At 45.0% G+C, this 23,671-nt stretch overlaps 1 long non-coding RNA gene across 1 annotated transcript in view; it reads right to left on the bottom strand.

Moving 5' to 3' along the window:
• Window positions 1-659: 659 nt before the first annotated feature.
• The window catches only part of LOC119927391, a 128,526-nt gene continuing 105,514 nt past the window's right edge, over window positions 660-23,671 (bottom strand). Inside the window, exons 2-3 of the long non-coding RNA XR_005450407.1 lie at window positions 11,097-11,225; window positions 660-763 (exon numbers count right to left, since the gene is read on the bottom strand). This is a non-coding gene — a long non-coding RNA (uncharacterized LOC119927391). The remainder of the gene's footprint in view (window positions 764-11,096; window positions 11,226-23,671) is intronic.

Here is a 23,671-nt window from a genome sequence, read left to right on the forward strand (position 1 = left end):
GATGGGGAAGAGGAGAGGAAAAAGGGGGCTCAGTCTGGGAAGGCCTCCTGGAGGAGGTGAGCTCTCAGTAGGGCTTTGGTCCCCCGGCATCACTGGTCTGCAACCTTGGAGATTCCCATACTCTAATTCTTTTTGCCCACCAGTTGGCCTTCTTAGCCCTCCTATCTGACTGCATTTCCTTATTTTGGCTACTTTATGAAAGGCATTCACTCTTTTGATCGGCTCCCTGTTTCTTGCTTTGCTTATAACAGCATTGGTGGTGTCAGAGCTTCTTTATCTATCCCAAAAGGTCCCAAAGGAATACTGTTGAAATGATACTTAATAATCACTTATATTTATTAAGCACTTGCTATGTGCTAAGCACAAGGTTAGTTATATAAGGATGTTAGAATAGACACAGTTCCTGTCCCATGTGGGACTCACAATCTATCCTCTCCCCATAACATTTATTTACATATCTATACATTATTTCTTTATATTAATGTCTGTCCACCCCTCTGCATGCTCACTGTGGGTAGGGCACGTGTCTACCAACTCTATTGTGCTGTACCATTCTAAATGCTTAGTAGTGCTCTGCACATAGTAAGCGCTGATAAAATACCATTGATTTATTGATTTACACATGAGAAAACTGAGGTCAGGATACATTACATGGCTTGTCAAGGTTGCTCAGTAGGATAGTGGTGGAGCTGAAGGTCATATCCATGTCTCTTAATCCCTAGTCCAGTGATTCGTGCATCAGGCTGTACTGCATCCTTGTGTTCTGAAACAAAGAAGCCAAGGACAAAGAAACACTAGGAGCTGCAAGCAGTAATCATCTGCCTGTGTGGGTGTGCACAGTGTGCCCGACACACAAACACACACACACACAATCACTGGCATCTTCTCGGAGTCCGAAGGACAACTGAGCACGTGATACCAAAAGAGTTGCAGTTGCTGTTGAGTTGGCGAGAACAGGCTGTCAGACCAGTTTTCCTGAATTATGTCAATGACGCGATGTTTTCTAGCAAAACTGGACAGCTTCGTAATCAGGATATCTTAAAATCGATCACTCATCCAGTTAATGCAGACCACACAATATTAAAGGGTCTTCTGTATTTTTATTTCTAGATGCGTTCTGTTGGAAGCCTGAAAGGAAGGACAAATTTAGCTTGTGATAATAATGATAAGAATTATTATTATGGTATTTGTTAAGCTCTTACTATGTGCCAAGCACTGTTCTAAGCACTGGGGCATCATCAATCATCAATCGTATTTATTGAGCGCTTATTGTGTGCAGAGCACTGTACTAAGCGCTCGGGAAGTACAAGTTGGCAACATATAGAGACAGTCTCTACCCAACAGTGGGCTCACAGTCTAAAAGGGGGAGACAGAGAACAAAACCAAACATACTAACAAAATAAAATAAATAGAATAGATATGGACAAGTAAAATAAATAAATAAAAAGAGTAATAAATATGTACAAACATATATACATATATACAGGTGCTGTGGGGAAGGGAAGGAGGTAAGATGGGGGGATGGAGAGGGGGACGAGGGGGAGAGGAAGGAAGGGGCTCAGTCTGGGAAGGTCTCCTGGAGGAGGTGAGCTCTCAGTAGGGCCTTGAAGGGAGGAAGAGAGCTAGCTTGGTGGATGGGCAGAGGGAGGGCATTCCAGGCCATTCCAGGGGTAGATACAAGGTAATCGGGTTGTCCCACGTGGGACTCACAATCTTAATCCTCATTTTATAGATGAGGGAATTGAGACACAGAGAAGTTAAATGACTTGCCCAAAGTCACACAGCTGATAAGTGGTGGATCTGGGATTAGAACCCACAATTCTGACTCCCAAGCCCGTGCTCTTTCCACTAAGCCACGCTGCTTCCACTCTAATGATTTGAACAGCTCCCTTCTGCGGTGAGCCCAAAACAAGAGGCCTTATTTAGTGACTATTTGTGATCTAAGGCAATGAGCCATACAGACCAACGCTTTAATTGTACGCTTCTCCCCATCCCCTCAAAAAATGTATTTCCCGTTCTCTGTCATTGAGAAATCAGTACAGCCCACTGGAAAGATCGCAGGTCTGGGAGCCAGGGGGCTAGGGGGTTAATCCTGGCTCCACTACTTTCTTGTTGTGTGAACATGGGCAAGTCATTTACCATTTCTGGGCCTCAGTTTCCTCATCTGTAAAATGGGGATTAAGCCCATGGTAAACTCGATGAGGGACGGGTTCTCCCCTTCAGCTACGGTGGCACATCATGGAGAAGCACCATGGTCTAATGGATAGAGTCTAATGGAGTCGGAAGGACCTGGGTTCTAATCCGGACTCTGCCACTTGTCTGCTATGTGACCTTGGGCAAATCACTTCACTTTTCTGGGTCTCAGTTAACTCACCTCAGTTACAAAGGAGGATTAAGGCTGTGAGCCTAAATAGAATTTTCCACAGTAATGGCGCACCTGCCTTGTTCCAGTCACAAAGATTTTGGGGCCTTGCATCTTTGTGAAGGAAGTGATTCTAGTGCTAATGATTTGAACAGCTCCCTTCTGCGGTGAGCCCAAAACAAGCTGCCTTATTTAGTGACTTTGTGATCCCGCGAACAACAAGAAGGAACTGACTGGTGATGTAACTGTGGGCTGTAGTTGAGGCAGGTGATTGCGGGTCTGTGGGGGCAGAGCATTCATTCATTCAATCGTATTTATTGAGCGCTTACTGTGTGCAGAGCACTGTACTAAGCGCTTGGGAAGTACAAGTTGGCAACAACTTGAGCATGGAAGAGGGGGGCATGACTTTCTCTCCCTGTTCTACCCGGTAACAGGCCTGGACCAATCAGTGACTGCCAGGTAGAGCCACAGCTGTGATACCTAAGGCAGATAATTGCAAAGAGGGCACTTGAAGGCAGCCCAGAGAAGCAAGCATTGAAGCAGCAGCAGGAGAGCAGCAATCAAAAGCAGCAGAAGGCAGTGGCACATGGAAGCAGAAAGAAGCAGCATTGACAGAACAGGCTCCCTTGACCAGCAGACTGGTATTGGACCCTTACGTTGTGGAGTGAATGAGTGTGTGTTTGCGTTACTCCCTTGCACATTGGTAAAACTAAGTAAAAACCTTTCCTCAGTAACTCTGGTGATCAGAGGTGTGGTTTGAACTCTACTACATGTCACCGAGGCTCCCCCAGTCCAGGAAGGTCGTGGTTGGTACGAACCTGGGGCTTGTGATACCTTCTCCCTATACGATCTCTGCCAGTTATGTCTCCATGGCAACAATGGATGCAACAGAGAGAAAGCCAGGGGCTGAGGGATAGGGAGCATGGACAGCGATAAGCAAGATGGCCAGTGCATGGGGAAACTTGAAGACCATCATCAGGAGATTTGGGAGGAGGGGAAGGATTTCTTCCAATTGATATCCATAAGAAAGTTGAAGCAGCTGAGGTCTTCAAGGATGGCTAGAATGGTGAGGGGATTAGTCATGCAAGTCCTCATGGAGGAGACGAGAAGCAGCATGATCTGAATGGATAGAGCATGGGCCTGAGTGTCAGAACACCTGAGTTGCAATCCCAGCCCTGCTATTTGTGCCATTTGCTTGCTGTGTGAACTTGAGCAAGTCACTTCTGTGCCTTAATTTCCTAGACTGTAAAATGGAGATTCAATATCTGTTCTCCTTCCTACTATGCTTGTTAGCGTGGTGAGGGACTGGATCTGACCTGATTATTTAGAATCTACTCCATTCATTCATTCAATCATATTTATTGAGAGATTACTGTATGCAGAGCACTGTACTAAGCACTTGGAAAGTACAGTAAAACAATAAAGAGAGACAATCCCTGCCACAGGACTCAATGCAGTGCTTAGCACATTATAAGCACTTAACAAACACTGCAAAGTTTGTAGGCTAAAATGACATGGCTCTGGTGGCACGAGGGAAAACTTGAAAAGAGACAGAAAAGGGCCCTATGGGATTTAAGCTTGGCGACTCCTTTTCTGGAATAGTTGCCCTACAGTGTCTGAGGCCAGTCTCCTGGGGAGGTTGTATTCCCACTGACCAAGTGATCTGGCTTTTTTTCAGGAAGAAACAGCAGTCTCAGAGGCCCCATTACCAAACACACCGGCAGCAGCAGTGGCTAGGTCGAATCCCCCAGTTGCCTCCAGCCAAGGATGTTGGCCCCGGGGCCTTGTTCCAGGAGCCATGTCTAACTATAGGTAGTCTGAGGAAAGGCTCTTTGATCAGGAGCAAAATTGGGCATCCGTGATTCCTGGTCTGGGATGTGTGGTTGGAGTGGGGATCTGGGAGAAGTGGCAGGAAAGTGATGGTGGAGATATGCAGATCGTTTGAGTTAATATTGACTAAAAGAATATATTTCCCTCCAAGGGGAGGTTTACCCATTTGCATTTATGGCAGCTAATAATTCCCTCCTGTTGACAGGATAGAGGCATCAGCGATTCTGCTGGAGAAAGACTGCCCATGCAGATGCCATAGTTGGGAAATACAGCCCTTGGACCGGCTGGCTTTGTGATAGACAAGACCCTGGTAATACATTCAGGAATCCGCACTCGGCCTTGGTCCCATTTCCATGGCAACGATCACTGTAATAACCCCATGCATGGTATGTGCACTGCTGAACTGTTTAGATACCTGGTGGCTTCCTATTTTCAATTTAGATAACAATGGATTTGAAAACTTCTGTGGTTCAGCCTTGTGAGATGGGGCTTATTTTTGAAGGAATGCATAATGGTGGCACTACACCAAGTTCGGTTGTGAAAGGGTCATGTAATTGGCCCTATCCAAAGCCACCTAATTCCAAAATCACAATTGGAAGCATCCCTCCTTCTCTCTTTGACCCTGGAAAATATTTCCTGTAAAATGTTGCCCTCTTTGGGATGCCAGGTGGAGGTATGGCTGGGGTTGTGGCTGAGGTGGAAGAAGACGTAGATTCTATGCCCAACAATAGCAGATTAGTAAGTGGTTAATAATAATAATAATGATGGCATTTATTACGCGCTTACTATATGTTAAGAACTGTTCTAAGTGCTGGGGAGGTTACACAGTGATCAGGTTGTCCCAGGGGACTCTAACACAGTCCTGTTGGAGCACATGACTGGAAGGCAGGAAACCTGGGTTCAAAATCCTGGTTCTGCCAGTTGCCTGCTGTGAAATCATGGGCAACTGACTTCCCTGGGCCTGTTTCTTCATTTATAAAATGTAATTAAGGTGACATCTCCTCAAAGAGGCCTTCTCTGATTAAGCCCTGTTTTCCCCAACTCATCTATCTTCTCTGTACTTTATGCACTTGGATCTGTGACCTTCGGACATTTGCTATTCACCCCAACCCTATAGTGCTTACATAAATATCTTTAAATTATATAGTATAAATCACTTATTCATTCATATTAATGTCTATCTACCCCTCTAGACCATAAGCTGGTTATGGGCTGGGAACATCTCTGCTAATTCTGCTGTATCGTACTCTCCCAAGTGCTCCGCACATAGCAATAAATGCCATTGTTTTTTGATTGAGTGATAAAATGGGATTCAATCCCTGCTCTCCCGCCTACATAGACTGTAAGTCCCATGTGGGAGAGGGAATATGTCCAGCTTGATTAACTTGAATTTCCCCAGTGCTTAGTACAGTAATTGGTACAATACCCCCAACATTATTATCAGTGTTATCATTATTGTTCTTATGTGGTCATGAGAACCTCTGGGTCTGAGTCTTCCGTTGTGGCTGAGTGCCCACCTTCAATCACTGTAGCCCTCAATGCCAACTGATTAAGTCATAGCCTGCTAAGTGGTGGGATCTGACGATTCCACAAGATTATTCTGTAAATTGACATGCAGTTTGCATTGTATGAGTGTTGCATAAGTGCCAGAGTAACACAGTAAGAGCATTTCTTGAGCACTGTACTAAGATCTTGGCAATATGAAGCAAAAGTGATATATCCCCTGCCCACAAGGAGCTGACACTCTAGCCAGGTAGATAAAGATAAAAATATCTACAATTTGAATCATTCAAATAAATAAGTGAATCAACAAATGAATAAGTACCGAGGACCACTATAATTGAGTACATCTAAGTGGTAGAGTTGACATGGGGTTGATGATGGGCATTCTGAGAATTGATCAGGAAGGAGAGGGGGTTTAGGAGGGCTTTGGTGTAGTGGGGAGAGAAGGAGTTCCTAGGTGGAACTCTATGCGGGTGATACACAAATCTACAACTTCAGCCCTGATCTCTCTCCCTCTCTGCAATCCGCATTTCCGCTTGCCTTCAAAACATCTCTACTTGGATGTCCTCCCAACACCTCAAGTTTAACATGTCCAAAACAGAGCTCCTTACTTTCCCACCCAAACCCTGTCCTCCCTCTAACTTTGTCATCACTGTAGATGCAGCCTCACATCATACAAAACACTTCCTTCTCTGGTCTGACAAAGGAATTGGGGACAGATGTTCCAGGGGTAATAGAAAACAGAGTCTTTAAAGAGAGAAGCAGAAATCCGTGAGAATGAGGAATCACTAAAAGGCCCTCACTTGCCTCTGGTGTGACCTTGGGCAGATCACTTAACTTCTCCATGCCTCAGTTTCCTCATCTTAAAAATATGGATGAAACACTTGTTCTTTCTCCCCCTTAGACTGTGAACCTCATCTTGGGGCAGGGACTGATCATCTTGAATCTATCCCACTGCTTAGTACAATGTCTGTGGGTGGGGAACATGGTTTCTACTGGAGGGAGGGCAATGGGGGCCTCCTCATATGCTAAGCTGTGCCCAGTGTTGGAGTACATGCAAGGTAAAAAGTTCACACACAGCCCTTGTCCCAAATGGAGGCTGAGTGGGTATCTTATCTCCATTTTATGGGAGGTGGAACTGAGGCTCAGGGAGATTAAGTGACTTGTCCACTTGTAAACAGCTGGCAGGAGGTAGAGCTGGGATTTGAACCTGAGTCTCCAGTCTCCAAAGCACATGCTCTTCCCACTAGGCAGCAGGGCCTATTTGATGTGTCACCTCATGCGCCTATCCAAACAGTTCTACATAATGCCCTAGGGCTAGGGGAGCCGGGAAGACATTTGTGACTTTGGGCAAGTCACTTCACTTCTCTGGGCCTCGGTTACCTCATTTGTAAAATGGGGATTAAGACTGTGAGCCCCCCGTGGGACTACCTGATCACCTTGTAACCTCTCCAGCACTTAGAACAGTGCTTTCCACATAGTAAGCACTCAATAAATGCCATCGTTATTATTATTATTTGACATTTGTATTCGAGGAATACAAATAGGGAATGTGAATAGGAATAGGGAGTATCTCCGCTCTAATCCCTGAATCCACCGTGGGAATACGGCCAATCCAGGGAAGGAGTAGAGCCCCCATGGACATCCTCCACCCACACGTAAAACACACATATGGACCCACAGAGCAAATGGCACCATGAAAGAGGGAATGTGCTTCCACTTCGAAGGAGGTACCATTCATGAAAAAAGCGTGTGCCAAGCTATGTCCATCCTCTTGGCCACCTTCACTCCGTCATATAGGGAGACCACCTGGATAAGCAGAGAGCCAGAAACAAGCGGTTAGAAGGCCAAGGTTGGTGGAAGGATGTTGGGTCTCCAAATGGACCGACTGCAGAGGTGTCAGACGATCGAGAGTTAAGCTGGTGTCTGCCTATGTTCCCTGGGTCCCCATAAGTGGAAGAAACTTCCACTGGAAGTGGAAGTGGAAGAATATGTAGATAATTTTCCTTATTTTGTTAGTTCCTTATTTTTTTATACTGGTATTTAAGTCCATAATCAGTCATTCAAAGTTATTGAGCACTTACTGTGGGCAGAGCACTGTACTAAATGCTTGGGAAAGTACAATATACCAGAGTTGGTAGACACATTCCCTTCCCACAACGAGTTTACGGTCTAGAGGGGGAGACAGACATTTCCACCAATAAATAAATTACAGATATGATAAATTATGGATATTCTATGTGTCTAGGACTGTTCTAGGTGCTAGGGTAGATACAAGTTAACAGGTTTGGACAGATTCCCTGCTACACAAGGTGCTTACAGTCTAGGAGGGAGAACACATATTGGATCCCCATTTTACGGACAAGAGCTGATACATAAAGAAAGTAAGAGACTTGTCAAAGGTCACACAGCAGGTAAGTGGTGGAGTCAGGTTTAGAACTCAGGTCCTCTGGCTCCCAGGCCCCTGCTCTATTCATGAGGCTGTGCTGCTTCTCTAAAATGAATCCAGTTGGGATAACAGTTCTGGGTGTCCTTTTCTCTATTACAGCTAGATTCGATAGTATTTCATTCAGTCATAATGATTGAGCGCTTACTGTGTGCAGAGCACTATTCTAAGCTCTTGGGAAGGTGCAATACGATACCAATAAAGAGAGACAATCTCTGCCCACAATGAGCTCACAGTCTTGGGGGCGAAGGGGAGAGGGCACAGGGCGGGGAATCAGACATCAATATAAGTAAATAAAATTGCAGATATATGTATAAGTGCTGTGGGGTGGAGGTGGGCAGTGGGAGATGAGGAAAAAGGGGGCTTATTCTGGGAAGGCCTCTTGTAAGAGTTGTTCTTCAGTAAGGCTTTGAAGGCGGGGAGAGTAATTGTCTGGCAGATTTGAGGAGGGAGGGCATTCTGGGCCAGAGGTAGGACGTGGGTCAGGGATCGGTGGCGAGATGGGCAAGAACGAGGCACAGTGAGAAAGTTAACACCAGAGGAGCAAAGTGCGTGGGCTGGGTTTAGTAAGAGAGAAGGGAGGTGAGATAGGAGGAGGCAAGGTGATGGACAGCTTTAAAGCCCATTGGAGCTTTTGTTTGATACGTAGGTTAATAGGCAACCACTGGAGATTTTTGAGGAGGGGAGTGACATGCTCTGAACGTTTCTGTAGTAAGATAATCCAGGCAGTGGAGTGAAGTTTGGACTGGAGTGGGGAGAGGCAGGAGGTTGTGAGGTCAGAAAGGATGCTGATGCAGTAATCTAGGCAAGAGAGGATGAGTGATTGTACTAACATGGTGGTGGTTTGGATGGAGAGGAAAGGGCGGATTTTAGCAATGTTGTGAAAGTGAGACCAACGGGATTTGGTGATTCTTGATTCAGCCTGTTAACACCCGGTGTCCAGGTAGATTACTATCACCTCTCAAAACATCCATGCCCTCTACTTGTCTCTTTCCATTTCAATTCCTTAATAATAATAATAATAATAATAATAATAATAATGGCATTTGTTAAGCGCTCTCCCACATGGGACTCCCAGACTTCATCCCCATTTTACAGATGAGGTAACTGAGGCACAGAAAAGTTAAGTGACTTGTCCAAAGTCACACAGCTGACAATTGGCTTAACTGGGATTTGAACCATGACTTCTGACTCCCAAGCCTGTGTTCTTTCCATTGAGCCACGCGACTTCTCTAATTCCTCTAATTTCCCTAATTCCTTCCCTGGTCTTAGCTAGGAACTATCCCTGCTTATTTCATGCCTGTCAGTAACTCAATCCATCAACAGTGTTTATTGCACACTGTGTGTAGAGCACTGTATCTATCTAACCTAAGCTTCACTGACACTGTCCTCTCTTGGTTCACCTTCCAGCTCTCTGGTCATTCCTGCTCAGTCTCTTTCACAGGAAGCCCCTCCGAACTCACTGCTGGGTCCCCATTCCAATCTCCTTCTAAACCCACTACCTTAGAGAATTCATTCACTCCCGTGTCTTCAATTATCATCACTTTGCAGGTGATTCAAAAATCTCTATCTCCGGCCCTGATCTCTTCCCTTCTCTGCAGTCTCATATTTCCTCCTGGATGTCCGGCCGACACCTCAAAATTAACATTTCTAAAACAGAGCTTCTCATCTTACCACCCAAACCATGTCCTTTCCCAGACTTTCCCATCACTGTAGACAGCACCACCATCCTCCCTGACTCACAAGCCCATAAACTTGGCATTGTCCTGCACTCATCTCTCTCTCTTCTAACCCATACATTCACTGTGTCACCGAATCCTGTCAGTTCTACCTGTACAACATCTGTTGCTTGTCTCCTCCTTCAAGACTGTGAGCCCGTTGTTGGGTAGGGATTGTCTCTGTTGCTGAATTGTACTTTCCAGTTGCTTAGTACAGTGCTCTGCACACAGTAAGAACTCAATAAATCTGATTGAATGAATGAACGTCTCCAGAATCCACCCATTCCTCTCCATCCAAATGGCTACCATGTTGTTGATGATGATGATGATAATAATAATAATAATAATAATAATAATAATATTTGTTAAGTGCTTACTATGTGCAAAGCACTGTTCTAAGCACTGGGGAGATACAAGGTGATCAGATTGTCCCACATGGGGCTCACAGATTTAATCCCCATTTTACAGATGAGGTAACTGAGGCCCAGAGAAGTGAAGTGGCTTGCCCAAGTTCACACAGCTGACAAGTGGTGGAGCCGGGATTCGAACCCATGACCTCTGACTCCCAAGCCCACTCTCTTTCCACTGAGCCACGCTGCTTCTCTAAGTTGATCTAACTTCTTATCATGACCTACCTTTCCTACTGCGTCAGCCTCCTTGCTGACCTCCCTGACTTAGCCTCCTCCCTCTCCAGTCCATATTTCACTCTGCTTCCTGGATCATTTTTTCTAAAAATAAGTTCAATCCATGCTTCTCACTCCTCAGTCACCTCCAGTGGCTGCCCATCCATCACATCTTGACAGAAACACCTTGACATCAACTTTAAGGCACTCAATCAGCTCTTCCCCTCCTGCCTTACCTCGCTGATCCGTTATTACAACCCATGCTACACTCCGCTCCCCTAATGCCAACCTATTCAATCTTGTCTCTATGTTTTATGCATCTGCTGTACTTCCCAAGTGCTTAGTACAATGCAGGGCATTCAAAAGACGATCAAAAAATTCCAATACTATTCCTACCAGTGAATCTAAAGATTAAGAAGGGAGGAACACCGTTATTTTTCATAGTGCATTCTGTATAAAAACATTACTGTGTTAGAAAAAATAGTTGTGTGTCTGCGTGCAGAGTCTGTTGAAGCACTTGAACTCCATTGGAGGTTTTTTTGATTGTGGGATTCAGCAGGAAAGAAATCCTCATGTTCTAGGACAACCAAGTGTCTGTTACAAAGGTCTCTTACCTTTTTTTTCTGCCTCAGTAAAGAAAGCAATGAAGCACTCAGATCCTCAAAATGTCTAGTGGAAGTTGGTCAAACTCTTAAATGATTCTGTGATTCTGACTCTGGAAAGGTGCCATTGGACAGAGACAGCTGTTGGAAATGGAGACAGATGAGCTCAGGAAAGGTATGAATTCCAGACTTGTAATATGCAAGTGGATGGATGATAGAAAACAAAAGATACTTTCCCTTCTTCATGTCTTATGCACTTAATAATGTACCACTTAAGCTCTTGATATTCAATACCCCTAAATCACTTATGTACATATCTTCTCATTCCATTGTATTAATTGAGTGCTTACTGTGTGCAGAACACTGTGCTAAGCTCTTGGGAAAGGACAACAAAAAGACATTCCCTACCCACAACAAGCTTACTGTTCCATACCTCCTATCAGTAATTAACTTTAATGTATATCTCTCCGGTTAGACAGTACACCCCATTTAGGCAAGAAACATTTCTAGACTCTATTGCATTGTTCTCCCTTAGCGCTTAATACCTTGTAACCTCCCCAGCGCTTAGAACAGTGCTTTGTGCATAGTAAGCACTTAATAAATGCCATCATTATTTATCACTGTATTATAATGACTTAGGACTTGGAAGGTATTTATTATTTACAGGTACTTATTTACTGTGCTCTACACATAGTAAGCACTCAATAAAAACAAATGATTGCTTACTACGTACCTAGGCCCAGATGTTAGGTCTGCCAGAATACAGTGCCCCGTACGTAGTAAGCAATCAATTGTTTTTATTGAGTGCTTACTATGTGTAGAGCACAGTAAATAAGTACCTGTGAATAATAAATACCTTCCAAGTCCTAAGTAAATATAAATCACTCAATCAATATCATTCTTCATTCATTCAATCATATTTATTGAGCATTTACCATGTGCAGAGCACTGTACTAAGTGCTTAGAAAAGTACAACACAACAATGAACAGACTCATTCCCTGCCCACAGTGAGTTTACAGTCTAGAGGGGGAGACAAACATCAAAATGAGTTAGAGATGGGAGATACGGAAAAGTATAAGTGCTTTAGGGGTATTGAATATCAAGGGCTTGATTAATTCCCCAGGCCAGCAGTATGGAAGTAGCATGCTGTGGTGGATAGAGCCCAGGCCTGGGAGCCAGAAGATCATGGGTTCTAATCCTGGTTCTTCTGCTTATCTGCTGTGTGGTCTTGGGTAAGTCACTTGACTTCTCTGTTCCTCATCTGTAAAAGGGGTATTAAAACTGAGAGCCCTCTGTGGGACAGGGACTATGTCCAACCCAATTTGCTTGTAGCCACCCCAGCACTTAGTACCATGCCTGGAACATAGTAAGTGCTTAACAAATACCATAATTATTATTATAGAGAAGCCAATTATGTGGAAAATTGATATCCAATATGGATCCAAAAGCTTTCACACGGGACTGAAGCAGAGGAATGAGGTTTCAACCACTAGATTGTAAGCTTCTTGAGAGTACAACTGAATTGTACTCTTCCAAGTGCTTAGTATAATGCTTTGCACAAAGAAAGCACTTCATATGCAGCATTTGTCAATTGACTTAAAGAGGCGTAGGAGCACTGCTCTCTCAGGTCAATAAGCAGATTGAGGAGAAAGCACTCCCTTAGATAAGAAATCAATCAGTGATATTTCTTGAGCACTTACTCCATGCAGAGCACTGTACTAAGTGCTTCAGAAGAGTACAATGCAAGATAATTAATATATACATTTCCTGCCCCCAAGAAGCTTATCATCTAGTGTGGTAAAAGATGCTAAGATAAATTATGATGATGATGGCATTTATTAAGCACTTACTGTGTGCAAAGCACTGTTCTAAGTGCTCAGGAGGTTACAAGGTGATCAAGTTGTCCCAAGGGGGGCTCACAGTCTTCATCCCCATTTTACAGATGAGGTAACTGAGGCACAGAGAAGTGAAGTGACTTGCCCAAAGTCACACAGCTGACAATTGGAAGGGCCGGGATTTGAACCCATGACCTCTGACTCCAAAGCCCGGGCAATTTCCACTGAGCCACGCTGCTTCTCGGGGGCAGGGGAAATGGCAGAGCGTAAGGATATGTCACTGTGTGCAGGAAATGTGTCTACCAACTCTATTATATTGTTATAGTGTACTCTCCCAAGTGCCCAGTACAGTGTTCTGCACCCAGTAAGCACTCAGTAAATATGTTTGACTGTTGTAATAATAGCAATTTTGGTATTCGTTAAGCCCTCACCATGTGTCAGGCATTGTTCTAATCGCTGAAGTATGAACAAGGTAATAGGGTTGGACACCAGTTTCTGTCCCTCATAGAGCTCACGGTCTTAATCCCCATTTTACAGATGAGGGAACTGAGACACAGAGAAGTTAGGTGACTTGCCCAAAGTCACACAGCAGACAAGTGGCAGAGATGGGATTAGAACCTATGTCTTTCTGAAGCCCAGGCCTGTGCTGAATCTATTAGGCCATGCTGTTTCATATGTGCTGGGGGGTTGAGGGTGGGGTGAATATCATATGCTTAAAGGGTACACAGCCAATTGCAGGGGCAATATAGAAGGGAGAGGGAGTAGGGGAAATGAAGGCTTAATCAGGGAAGGCTTCTTGGAGGAGATGTGATTTTTAGAAAGACATTGAAGATGGGGGGAGTGGTAGACTGTCATGTATGAAGGAGGAGGAAGTTCCCAGCCAAAGGAAGGATGTGAAGGTGGGGTGAGTGCCAAGACAAACAAGATTGAGGTACAATCAATCAATCAATTAGCCAATTGATTAATGAACAGTATTTGTCCAGTTCCTCGGTGTCTTAAAAAAGCCTAGTTACAAGCCTCAGATGTGGGATCTCCCTTGGATAAATTCACTCCCCTGTTGATATTGAATTTGTGAATTATAGATGTAAACAGAAGAAGCATACCTCAACATGGCATGAATTATAAGTCCATTTGACTGCAGTGTCAGCCTGATGGGAATGATCCAGCTAGTTGTGGTGGAGTTGATATTTAGAGATTAGCCCACTTGTGAGGGTGAATAGTGCGTTCTGCCCAAATTAGATGCTTAAATGCTACTGGTCAATCAATCAATGGTACTTACTGAGTGCTTACTGCGTGCACATGGCAACCAATTTCCCTGATCCAAGATATGTCCAAGACTGAACTGCTTATCTTCCCTCCCAAACCCTGCCCTCTCCCTGACTTTGCCATCACTGTAGATGGCACTACCATCCTTCCCATCTCACAAGCTCACAACCTTGGTGTTATCCTTGACTCTGCTCTCTCGTTCACCCCTCACATCCAATCCATCACCAAAACCTGCCGGTCTCACCTCCACAACATCGTCAAGATCCGCCCTTTCCTCTCCATCCAAACCGCTACCTTGCTGGTTCAATCTCTCATCCTATCCCGATTGGATTACTGCATCAGCCTCCTCTCTGATCTCCCATCCTCCTGTCTCTCCCCACTTCAGCCTATGCTTCACGCTGCTGCCTGGATGATCTTTGTGCAGAAACGCTTTGGGCATGTTACTCCCCTCCTCAAAAATCTCCAGTGGCTACCAGGCAATCTAAGCATCAGGCAAAAACTCCTCACTCTCGGCTTCAAGGCTCTCCATCACCTCGCCCCCTCCTACCTCACCTCCCTTCTTTCCTTCTCCAGTCCACCCCACATCCTCTGCTCCTCTGCCACTAACCTCCTCACCGTGCCTCGTTCTCACCTGTCCCGCCATCGACCCCCGACCCACATCCTCCCCCTGGCCTGCAATGCCCTTCCTCCACACATCCACCAAGCTGGTTCTCTTCCTCCCTTCAAAGCCCTACTGAGAGCTCACCTCCTCCAGGAGGTCTCCCCAGACTGAGCCCCCTCCTTCCTCTACCCCCCATCCCCCACATCCTACCTCCTTCCCCTTCCCACAGCACCTGTATATATGTTTGTACAGATTTATGACTCTATTTATTTTACTTGTACATATTTACTATTCTATTTTGTAAATGTGCTCCTAGCTTTACTTCTATTTATTCTGACGACTTGATACCTGTCCACATGTTTTGTTTTGTTGTCTGTCTCCCCTCTCTAGACTGTGAGCCCATTGTTGAGTAAGGACCGTCTCCATAGGTTGCCAACTTGTACTTCCCAAGTGCTTAGTACAGTGTTCTGCACACAGTAAGCACTCAATAAATATGATTGAATGAATGAATGAATGATCCCCACGCTAAGGAGAGAGAGAAGCTAGCCAGGAGGATGATTCCATGACCTAGCTGAGCCACCCATAGAGAAGGATTCAAGAGGAAGTAGGGAGCCAGGTTGAGGGACAGAGACCCTTGGCCAGCTTGAAAGTGAGAAGTAATGATCTGTATGTCTGGGAGAGCAGGGCACCAGGACAGCTCATTCTATGGACTCTGTATGGCCACAGGATACAGGGAAGGATCAGAGAGGATCCCTTGGGGGTTGGAGACCAGCGGCCAGAGCTCCAGAGGAGTGAGGTTCATTCCCCAGACAAGGAGATGAACGTGAACCTGGGGACACTACAAGGAAGTACAGAGGTCTTAAAGTGGTGAGAGCAGTGGAAACCATGGAAGGTGGTAGGAAGTGGATTTGTTTTCATTTGTTATCTTGTTAAGAACATATTAAAGATTATTGAGATCTGAGTGAGTTTGCTGTCTGCTTTCACTGGCTGGAGGAGAAGCTCTGAGATCCAGGGTGACAAGTGACATCGGTAATTGAGGGCATGAGAGGGAAAGCTTTGTCCATGAGTTTCCTGCAGTCAACTCCAGGCACGGGTTAGTAGGCTAGACCCTGATGATCTCTTCACCTTATACTTCAGCTTTGAAGTGGGAAGCAACATGCCTAATGGCTAGAGATGATTGGGCCTGGGACTCAGAAGATCACGGGTTCTAATCCTGGCTTTACCACTTGTCTACTGGGTGGTCTTGGGTAAATCAATTTCTCTGGGCCTCAGTTACCTGGTGTAAAAACGGAGATTGAGACTGTGAGCCCCACATGGGACTGGGTCTGTGTCCAAACTGATTTGCTTTTATAATAATAATAATAATGATGGCATTTATTAAGCACTTACTATGTGCAAAGCACTGTTCTAAGTTCTGGGGAGGTTACAAGGTGATCAGTTTGTCCCACGTGGGACTCACAGTCTTCATCCCCATTTTACAGATGAGGTAACTGAGGCCCAGAGAAGTTAAGTGACTTGCCCAAAGTCCCACAGCTGACAATTGGCGGAGCCAGGATTTGAAACCATGACCTCTGACTCCAAAGCCCGCGCTCTCTCCACTGAGCCACTCTGCTTCTCAGCCACGCTGCTTTATCTGCCCCAGCACACACACAGTAAGCACTTAACTAATACTGTAATTATTATTATTATTATTAGGAATAGAGGTGCAGAGCCTTGAGGAGCAGTGAGTAGGAAGCCCCCAAACCTTTGTAAGAGAAGCAGGTGAACTAGAGGTCCTTAGTACCCAGTGGAGGTGTGCAAGGATCTGGGCCCTCCTATGACTCTGGGGACTCTTTCAGTCAGGTTATGAGGCTGAAAACTAGATTGTAAGCCAGCTGTTGGGTAGGGACCGTCTCTATATGTTGCCAACTTGTACTTCCCAAGCGCTTAGTACAGTGCTCTGCACACAGTAAGCTCTCAATAAATACGATTGAATGAATGAATGAAAACCTCCAGTAAAATCACAGTGCAGTGTGGCCAACTGCATCATGTCATCGACGTTCAGAGCTTCCTGTAAAAGAAGCCCCCAAAGGGGAAAGACACTACTTGTCACACCAATGTAGCAAGCCAAGAATAGGATGATTTGTCAATAGGTTCACCTCAGTTCAGTTCACTGGTTTGTTTTTACCCAGATGCAGGGACAATGGACTCCGACCCACAGAGCCAAGATCCCTTTTCTACCCTTGACACTTCTTGCCCCTCTCATTCATTCATTCAATCGTATTTATTGAGCGCTTACTGTGTGCAGAGCCCTGTACTAAGCGCTTGGGAAGTACAAGTTGGCAACATATAGAGACGGTCCCTACCCAACAACGGGCTCACAGTCTAGAAGGGGGAGACAGACAACAAGACAAAACACGTGGACAGGTGTCAAGTCATCAGAACAAATAGAATTAAAGCTAAATGCACATCATTAACAGAATAAATAGAATAGTATATATATACAAGTAAAATAAATATAGTAATAAATCTGTACAAACACTTATACAGGTACTGTGGGGAGGGGAAGGAGGTAGGGTGGGGAGGATAGGGAGGAGGAGAGGAAAAAAGGGGCTCAGTCTGAGAAGGCCTCTCTCTCTCCTGTTCAGTTCTGTAGGGTCTGATGACAGGCTGGTTATCGGGGGAATTTCTGAGGACCATCCACATATTTTGAGGTGTCCTCTCGACAGCAGTCTGCGGAATCCTTGTTAAGGGTCATGTTATGACCTTCTTGGGCTGACTGTCTAGAGGAGAAAGCAGGAGAAGTTTTCCTGCCCCTTCAATATTGCAAGTATCAATTGTTTTCTTGGTGATGTTGGATTAGCTATTCTTTGTTGTAGCCATAATAATAATAATAATAATAACGGTATTTGTTAAATGCTTACTATGTGCCAAGCACTTTTCTAAGGTCTGGGATAGATACAAGGTTATCAGGTTGTCCCATGTGGGGCTCACAGTCTTAATCCCTATTTTGCAGATGAGGTAATAGAGGCACAGAGAAGTTAAGTGACTTGCCCAAAGTCACACAGCAGACAAGTGGCAGAGCTAGGATTAGAACCCATGACCCATGACTCCCAAGCGCGTGCTCTTTCCACTAAGTCATGCTGCTTCTGTCCTTTGTGCTTGTAACTGCCTTGATCCCAACATACTTTTGTATTCTGTTTCCTATCGTGTGGATCCCAGTACCTTCCTGGTCATAACTGGCTGAGCCCCCTCCTCCCAGACTGAGCCCCTTCCTTCCTCTCCCCTTCCTCCCCCTCCCCATCCCCCCGCCTTACCACCTTCTCCTCCCCACAGAAACTGTATATACGGTTGTACGTATTTATTACTCTATTTATTTATTTTACTTGTACATACTTATTCTATTTATTTTATTTTGTTAATATGTTTTGTTTTGTTGTCTGTCTCCCCCTTCTAGACTGTGAGCCCACTGTTGGGTAAGGACCGTCTCTATATGTTGCCAACTTGTACTTCCCAAGTGCTTAGTACAGTGCTCTGCACACAGTAAGCACTCAATAAATACGATTCAATGAATGAATAAATGAATGAATGAACTGGCTGCCCCATTCCATTCTCGTGCTCCTGTCAGTATTCCATCAATACAAGTTAAGTACCCCAATGTCTGCCAGAACTGAATGACCACTCAACGTCAAGGTACAGTGAGTAGGTTGGTGTTAGGGGAGCAAAGTGAACATGATAGGATGTATAGTTGGACACAAGCAGCGTGGAAGCAGCTCAGTGGAAAGAGCCCGGGCTTGGGAGTCAGAGGTCATGGGTTCTAATCCTGGCTCCACCGCTTGTCAGCTGTGTGACTTTGGGCAAGTCACTTAACTTCTCTGTGCCTCAGTTACCTCACCTGTAAAATGAGGATTACGACTGTGAGCCCCACGTGGGACAACCTGATCACCTTGTATCCTTAGAACAGTGCTTTGCACATAGTAAGCGCTTAACAAATGTCATTATTATTATTACTTATTATTATTAAGTGAGGTAAGATCAGAGGGGGCAAGGTGATTGAGGTTTAAAACGAATGGAAAGGAGTTTCTGTATGATGGGGAGGTGGATGGGCAACCACTGGAGGTTCATTGAGGAGTGTGGAAACATAACCTGAACATTTTTCAGAAAAATGATCCTGGCAGCAGAGTGAAATATGGACTGGAATGGGGAGAGACAGGAGGCAGGGAGTTCAGCAAGGAGCTGATGCAGTAGTCAAAATAGGATAGGATAAGTGCTTGGATCAACATGGTAGCAGTTTGGATGGAAAGGAAAGGGAAGATTTTAGCAATCGCATGAAAGTAGAACAGAGAGGATTTGGTGACAGATTAAATATCTGTGTTGAATAAGAGAGACAAGCTGAGGATAATGCTAAGGTTACTGGCTTGTGAGATGGAGAGGATGATCATGCTGTCTCCAGTGATGGGAAAGTCAGGGAGAGGACAGGTTTTGGCTGGGAAGTGAGGAGTTCATTTTGGGACATGCTAAGTTAGAGGTGTTGGAGGAATATCCAAGTAGAGATGTCCTAAAGGCAGGGAGTAAAATGAGATTGCAAAGAAGGAGAAAGATTAGGCCTGGAAATGTAGATTTGGCAAACATCTGTATAAAGATGGTAGTTGAAGCTATTGAAGTGAATGAGTTCTCCAAGGGAGATGATGGAGATGGAGAATAGAAGGGGATCCAGAACTGAGCTTTGATGGACTTTCCCACTTAGCAGGTGGGAGACAGAGGAGGAGCCCAGGAAAGAGACTGAGGAAGAACAATCACAAAGATAGAAAGAGAACCAGTAGAGGACAGTGTCTGTGAAACCAAGGTTAGATAATGTTTCCAGGAGAAGGAGGTAGTCGACAGGGTCGAAGACAAGTTGTAGGTCAGGGAGGATTTGGTTTGAGTAGAGGCCATTGGATTCGGTAAGCATATCACAGGGGACTTTTGAAAAGGCAGTTTCTGTGGAATGATAGGAGTGGATACCAGATTGAACGGGGCCAAGCAACACATTGGAGGAGAGGAAGTGGGGGGCAGCATAAGCAAACAACTTGCTCAAGGAGTTTGGAAAGGAAACTCCCTTTCCCTTCAAAGCCCCACTGAGAGCTCACCTCCTCCAGGAGGCCTTCTCAGACTGAGCCCCCTCCTTCCTCTCTCCCTTCTCCCCCTCCCTATCCCCCTGCCTTACCTCATTCCCCTCCCCACAGCACCTGTATATATGTATATATGTTTGTACATATTTATTACTCAATTTATTTTACTTGAACATATTTATTCTATTTATTTTATTTTGTTAATATGTTCTTTTGTCTGTCTCCCCTTCTAGACTGTGAGCCCACTGTTGGGTAGGGACCGTCCCTATATGTTGCCAACTTGTACTTCTCAAGCGCTTAGTACAGTGCTCTGCACACAGTAAGCACTCAATAAATACGATTGAATGAATGAATGGTAGAAGGGAGATGGGGTAATAACTGGAGGGCACCATGGAGTCAAGGATAGGGGATATGTGAGCCTGTTTGAAAGTAAAGGGGAAGAAGCCATTGGAGAGTGAAGAATTGAAGATGATGGGCAGGGAGGGAAGAAGAGTGGGGGCAAATGTTTCATAAGTTGTGAAGTGATGGAAGGGAGATGGGCAAGAGGTTCTCCTCTTCCTCAGAACCCCTGTGCCTGTCCAGCTCACTGCTCCAACCAGGCTACCTCCCTTGGAACAACCACTGGCTCCCCTCTGCACCACATTCTATCATTCATTCATTCATTCAATCATATTTATTGAGCGCTTACTGTGTGCAGAGCACTGTCCTGAGCGCTTGGGAAGTACAAGTTGGCAACATATAGAGATGGTCCCTACCCAACAGTGGGCTCACAATCTAGAAGGGGGAGACAGAGAACAAAACAAAACATATTAACAAAATAAAATAAATGGAATAAATATGTGCAAATAAAATAAATAAATAAATAGGGTAATAAATACATACAAACATATATACATACATACAGGTGCTGTGGGGAGGGGAAGGAGGTAAGGGGGGGGATGGGGAGGGGGAGGAGGGGAAGAGGAAAAAGAACACCTGCATCATATGGCCTTCACAAAACATCAGGGAGACTGATGCTGGCAGGAGCCATTGCCATGGCTATGCATTTACCACGGACTCTGAATTCACATGGAGCCTGAAATTCTCCTCTAGCGACAGCTCCCTACTGACTTCTGTTTTTCTTTAGTGTTTTGTGCATTTGTCCTTGTCTGTCGTGCTGCTTAATACTTTATTGCTCTATTACTCCTGATGTGACTGTTTCCCGTCCTCTCCCCCATATTCATATGAGAAGGAGGATGGCAAGACTGTGAGCCCGTTGTTGGGTAGGGATTGCTTCTATCTGTTGCTAAATTGTACTTTCCAAGTGCTTAGTACAGTGCTGTGCACACAGTAAGTGCTCAATAAATACAATTGAATGAATGAAGTAATGAGAAGCAGCACGGCGTAGTGGACAGAGCATGGAGAGTCAGAAGGTTGGGGATTCTAATCCCGGTTCTGCCACTTATCTGCTGAGTGCTTCATTTCTCTGTGCCTCAGTTACCTCATCTGTAAATGGGGATTGAAACTGTGAGCCACATGTGGGACAGGGACAGTGTCCAACCCAACTTGCTTGTTTCCACCCCAGCACTTAGTACAGTGCCTGGAACACAGTAAGTAAGCACTTAACAAATACCACAATTATTATTATAGATTTTGAGGCCCTTGAGAGAAAGGAATTGTATCTAATTGTATGCTTTTCCCAGCACTTAATATAGTGTTCTGCATATAGTAATCAATTAATAAATACAGATGAGGGGGATATGGATAGCTAACCATTGAAGATTTCAGAGGAGTGCTCAGAAAGATTTTTAAGAAAACTGATCTGGCCTGAAGAATGAAGCGTGAATAAGAAAAGGGAGAGACTGGCAAGGAAGTCAATGATTGATTGACTGATGGAGTGTTCTTGGAAAGAATAGAATAGAATTAGGAGGTGGTCTCTAGCAAAGAAGATGTTTCACGAAAGAACAGCATATTTTACTACACTGAATTTGATAAGTTGTATACATGGCCAATTTTTATTGTATTTTTAAATGGTGTTTAAGTGCTTACTGGGTTCCATGCACAAAAGTAAGCACTGGAGTAGGTACAAGTTATTCAGGTTGAAACACAGTCCCTGTCCCACATGAGGCTCACATTCTTAATCCCCATTTTACAGATGGGGTCACTGAGGCACAGAGAAGTGAAGTGACATTATTATTTTTATTATAGTATTTGTTAAGCACTTATGTGCCAAGCACTGTTCTAAGCGCTGGGGTAGATACGAGGTATTCATTCATTCAACAATATTTATTGAGTGCTTACTGTGTGCAGAGCACTGTACTAAGCGCTTAGGAAGTACAAGTTGACAACATATAGAGATGGTCCCTACCCAACGGGCTCACAATCTAGAAGGGGGAGACAGATAACAAAATTAAACAAGTAGACAGGTGTCAAAATCATCAGAACAAATGGAATTGTAGCTATATGCACATCATTAACAAAATAAATAGAATAGTAAATATGTATAAGTAAAATAAAGAGAGTAATAAATCTGTACAAATGTATACAAGTGCTGTGGGGAGGAGGAGAGGAAAAAAAGGGGCTCAGTCTGTAAAGGCTTCCTGGAGGAGGTGAGCTCTCAGTAGGGCTTTGAAGAGAGGAAGAGAGCTAGTTTGGTGGATGTGCAGAGGGAGGGCATTCCAGGCCAGGGGGAGGACGTGGGCCAGGCGAGAATGAGGCACAGTGAGGAGGTTAGCGGCAGAGGATTGGAGGGTGCGGGCTGGGCTGGAGAAGGAGAGAAGGGAGGTGAGGTAGGAGGGGGTGAGGTGATGGAAAGCTTTGAAGCCGAGAGTGAGGAGTTTTTGCTTGATTCGTAGGTTGAGAGGAAGCCATTGGAGATTTTTGAGGAGGGGAATAATGTGCCCAGAGAGTTTCTGTACAAAGATTATCCAGGCAACAGAGTGAAGTATAGGCTGAAGTTGGGAGAGACACGAGGATGGGAGATCAGAGAAGAGGCTAATGCAGTAATTCAGTTGGGAAAGGATGAGAGATTCAACCAGCAAGGTAGAGGTTTGGATGGAGAGGAAAGGGCGGATCTTGGCAATGTTGTGGTGGTGAGACCAGCACGTTTTGGTGATGGATTGGATGTGTGGGGTGAACAATAGAGCAGAGTCAAGGATGACACCAAGGTTGCAGGCTTGTGAGACGGGAAGGATGGTAATGCCGTCTACAGTGATGGGAAAGTCAGGGAGAGGGCAGGGTTTGGGAGGGAAGATAAGGAGTTCAGTCTCAGACATATTGAGTTTTAGATGGCGGGCAGACATCCAGATGGGGATGTCCTGAAGGCAGGAGGCGATACGAGCCTGGATGGAGGGAGAGAGAGCAAGGGTAGAGATGTAGATTTGGGTGTCATCAGAGTAGAGATGATAGTTGAAGCCGTGGGAGCGAATGAGTTCACCAAGGGAGTGAATGTAGTTAGAGAACAGAAGGGGACCAAGAACTCACCCTTGAGGAACCCCTACAGTAAGGAGATGGGAGAGGGAGGAGGTGCCCGCAAAAGAGACTGAGAATGAACCATCGGAGAGATAAGAGGAGAACCAGGAGAGGACGGAGTCTGCGAAGCCAAGATTGCATAGCATGTTGAGAAGGGGGTGGTCCACAATGTCGAAAGCAGCTGAGAGGTCAAGGAGGATTCGGATAGAGTAGGAGACATTGGATTTGGCAAGAAGGATGTCAAAGGAATCACGTTGTCCCAAGTGAGGCTCACAGTTTAATCCCCATTTTGTAGATGAGGTAACTGAGGCACAGAGAAGTTAAGTGACTTGCCCAAGGTCACA

Source organism: Tachyglossus aculeatus, chromosome 4 (assembly GCF_015852505.1).
Source record: "Tachyglossus aculeatus isolate mTacAcu1 chromosome 4, mTacAcu1.pri, whole genome shotgun sequence".
In the NCBI taxonomy this organism is placed as follows: Eukaryota; Metazoa; Chordata; class Mammalia; order Monotremata; family Tachyglossidae; genus Tachyglossus; species Tachyglossus aculeatus.